Here is a 3,791-nt window from a genome sequence, read left to right on the forward strand (position 1 = left end):
ACACAACACACACATACGCGCGCGCGCGCGCACACAACACACACATATGCGCGCGCGCGCGCACACACAACACACTCATACGCGCGCGCGCGCATGCACATTCCGGAGCGCAAACCAGCATCATTGTACCATTGCAAAAGCACAGAATGTCAATGAACGTAAGAAGCAAGAATCCCCAGATCAACCCAATGCTAGAGTCTGAGCAGTGTACCAGTACAGTGAGCTAGGACAGCACGTTACCTTGGATTCCTCGGAACCCACATTATACGGTCAGAGCCACTGAATAGCGTGCGACTTCATCTAGTGGCCGTCGCACTGACATAGGGTGGAACGAACAACTCCAACCGGGATGTTGGATGAGCATTTATGTCACGCGACGTTATGTTGTTTCTCGGGATTTCATAGCTGTGTGGCATTGTCGAGGCAGCGAAGAACGTTTCCTGCGGCACGACGTGTTCGGGAGCAGCAATGTGATGAGTGGCGAGAGCCTCCCTATGTTCTGCACGTTGTGTCATTGTCTACTACGCTAGTGGGACAGACCTTGATGGGCGGCAGATGTCAAGACAAGGGTTGCAGACTGAAACGACAAACAGGCGTCATGTTAATGACCCGTGAGCACACCGTCACAGCGTGGGTTGGAACAACTTGATATACGTACGTGCAGTGGATGTTCTGCAGGGCGGGGATTGCAGGCATCTTCATTCAGCAGGACACCAATAGCAGTGAGGCAGGAGCAGAAGTGAAGACACGATCAGCTGCTGAACGACAGGTGCTGAACGTGATCTGTACGAGACACGATCGGGTGCAGGAAAATCCGCCGTGTGCGTCTGGCACCAAAGGATGCGGAACTGAAAGGAGAAACAGTCGTCATGTTAATGACTCGTCAGCACACCGTCACAGCATCGGTTGGACGAACTTGATATACTTACGTGCAGTGGAAGTTCTGCAGGGCGGGGATTGCAGGCATCTTCAATCAGCAGGACACATATCAGTGAGGCAGGAACAGAAGTAAAGACACGATCAGCTGCTGGATGACAGGTACTGAACGTCATCTGTGCGAGACACGGTCGGGTGCAGGAACATGCGCTAGGGGCTGAGGTACAGGTTGCAGATCTGAAATAGGGGGGGCTCTTGTTAAATGACGAAAGTAACCAGAAAGCACGTACTCACAATGACAAGCGTCATCGCGCTGGCGTGGGCGATGGGACTTGTCCACGATGGTTGGCTTGTCGAGCGACGAAAGCACGGCGTGACGCAGCAAAAGGGACGATAGCATACGGAAGACAAAAAACAAAATGGCCACCCACCACCGTCTTCGCCGCAGCGCACCGCGCTGCAGACCGTAGGCAACGTCCGTTCTTCTTCTGTTTTGCTGGAAGAAACCTGACACTACTTCCGGGTGCAATTTACTTCCACATTTCGCGCGCGCCGACGCGGAATTGTGGCTGGGAAGCAATAGCACTCGGAATGGGCCGACGTCCGTGTCGCAAACGAGAGAGGACCCCTGCCAGCTGAAGCCTGCGCAGTTCGAGCTAACCTTCCTAGTGTCAGCTAAGCCTAAAGCTACAATCGCCCCACCCAGTCCTCTCTACATCCGTCACGACGACGACCCAATGTGGCGGCGGCCTTCTCTTGCCAATCAGTTTAAAACAGTTAACATTGCCAATTAGTTGATTTATTAGTCGCGCCACCCTCACAAGCTAGAATCGCACCTGGTGAATATCACTGCCGAAGAACGCAGCGACGACGGTTGCTCCGTTGTCCCTCCTAGTAGTGCCATGGTCAATTGGTTGTACGGGATTCACCTATGGTTAGGAAGACGAAAAAAATGAATAAGAATGTCAACGTCAAGCGAGATGTGAAACGTACCCTATTTGCACGTAAATACTGCGAGTGGAGGGGGGGGGGGGGAGGGTTGTCTCGGACAGTATGAACTGCCGCCGCAGAACAAAGTAAAAGCCTCCATTCGAAAATGGAACGGAGGCGTTCCGTTCCATCGAGCCGCACACGATTGGTCCATTTGAACGTCGCGGTTGAAATTGACCAATCGTGTGCGGCTCGATGGAACGGAACGCCTCCGTTCCATTTTGGAACGCGTACAAAATCGCGCCCCTGGTATACTGTCGACGTGAACGGCGTCGTCCATTGTGACACCCACTACGGTTATAGGACAACAGCGGCTAAGAAATGCCCGCGACACTATCGAACACGACAAGGCCTTTCACGGATTGCGCGGTGATCCACGGTACGACATTGCAGACCGGAACAACAGCGTCTATCGTCCTGCTCAGAGTTGCTATAATTACGCCGTTACCACACACTGATGCGGCACCAACAGCGTCCTTTATCAGGAGAAAATGGCGCAAAATACATGGGCAGGTAATGGCTTTGCGGTGAGCGGGCGAAATAAAAAAAACCGTTATATTCGTGTTACGAACCCAAATATAAGGCGACGCCCGCTCCACGGCCAGAAATGTAGAGGAAAAAAAAAAGGCGTTATATGCGTGAAAATACGGTAATTACGCAACAACATCTAAACTAGGAAATGGCCATCGTGTAGACAACAGCAAGAAATCAATAGAGCCGCGTCATCCTAAGCTATATAGGTTTATAGGGGCCCACCTTGAAGGTTAGCTGGTGGCGACGACAGTTGCTTCGTTGTCCCCCGGTTGATTGACATAGTCAGTTGAATATCCAGGCGTACACAAACAAAAGAAAACTTCACTGCAGGCGCGACTTAAGACAGCACCGGAATCGTTTGCGTCAAGCGTGACAGCTCATGCGTGAGAAGGGATGAAATGGCCGCCGGGCGTAGCATATGCATTCCAGGAGCACCAATGGGTCGTGCGAGCCCGGTAATCGCGCTTGCAGAAGTCGACGTCAGAACTGGAGTAACCGCGACGCAAAACTTCGAGCACGCCTCACAGCTTGGAACCCGGCGGTTTAAAGGCAGTGGGTTTAGCGGTAGATATGGCGTCTAAATTCGTCAATCGCTGGTTCAGCCGACACGGGCGACGTGTATAGCTGGTATAGCGTCGAATTCAGTATGACGGCCGGGCCTCCCGCGGCGGCCGCTTCTTATATGTATATTTTAATGACGATTATCTGCGGTTCGCGCATGCGCTACTGCGCCAGGCGTCTTTCCTTCGTGAGCCGTACACGTTATCGCCGATATCAACTCGGCGCAATCGTGATGGTGCAAGAAAATATACGAATAATCTAAGGAAAATAGTCGTTGCCAAAAAAAGAAAAATCAGGCCGTCCATAAGCCGGCGGTTTCGGAGTGCGGTTTCTTTATCTTTCTGGGGTTTTACGTGCCAAAACCACCACGCATGGAAGCTGCACGGCCGCCATTATCCGCCATGTTGACTCTCTCATTTGCTGTCGAGAGGTCACGTGTTTTGAAATTTGTGCCGGGAAACGGAAATTTTGCAAAATGCAGTTTTGCGTTATCATCAGAATGAGGAAACGTGACGTGCAGCTGCAAATTTTATCGACTAATACTTTTTTGTGGTCCTTGGCACCTATATTTCGACTTTAACGCTTTAAAAAGAAAGTGGACGGTAGCGTGCAGAAGCCCGTGCAATGCATCTGCAATTTCGCGAATGTGTGGTGGCGTTCCAAGATAGCCGGCATGTCAGCTTGTTGATTGGCTGAAGGAATATCCCGTGAAGAGCGTCACAGGAAGGGCCGTTTCGTAAACGTCAATTTGACGTTGCGTGACGTAGCGCGGGGCCGCCATTGCAGAGATTTTCCGCCATAATTTGTGGTGCGACGAGCCGCGCGAATTA

The 3,791-nt window shown here is 51.7% G+C and overlaps 1 long non-coding RNA gene across 1 annotated transcript; it reads right to left on the reverse strand.

The window, feature by feature from the left end:
• Positions 1 to 235: 235 nt before the first annotated feature.
• On the reverse strand, positions 236 to 3,024 carry LOC125946693 (uncharacterized). The gene is made up of 3 exons (XR_007467785.1): positions 2,623 to 3,024; positions 659 to 1,113; positions 236 to 577 (listed from the first exon to the last, which is right to left on the reverse strand). It is a non-coding gene; the product is annotated as an uncharacterized LOC125946693 (long non-coding RNA).
• Positions 3,025 to 3,791: the final 767 nt, after the last annotated feature.

Source organism: Dermacentor silvarum, chromosome 7, assembly GCF_013339745.2.
Source record: "Dermacentor silvarum isolate Dsil-2018 chromosome 7, BIME_Dsil_1.4, whole genome shotgun sequence".
In the NCBI taxonomy this organism is placed as follows: domain Eukaryota; kingdom Metazoa; phylum Arthropoda; class Arachnida; order Ixodida; family Ixodidae; genus Dermacentor; species Dermacentor silvarum.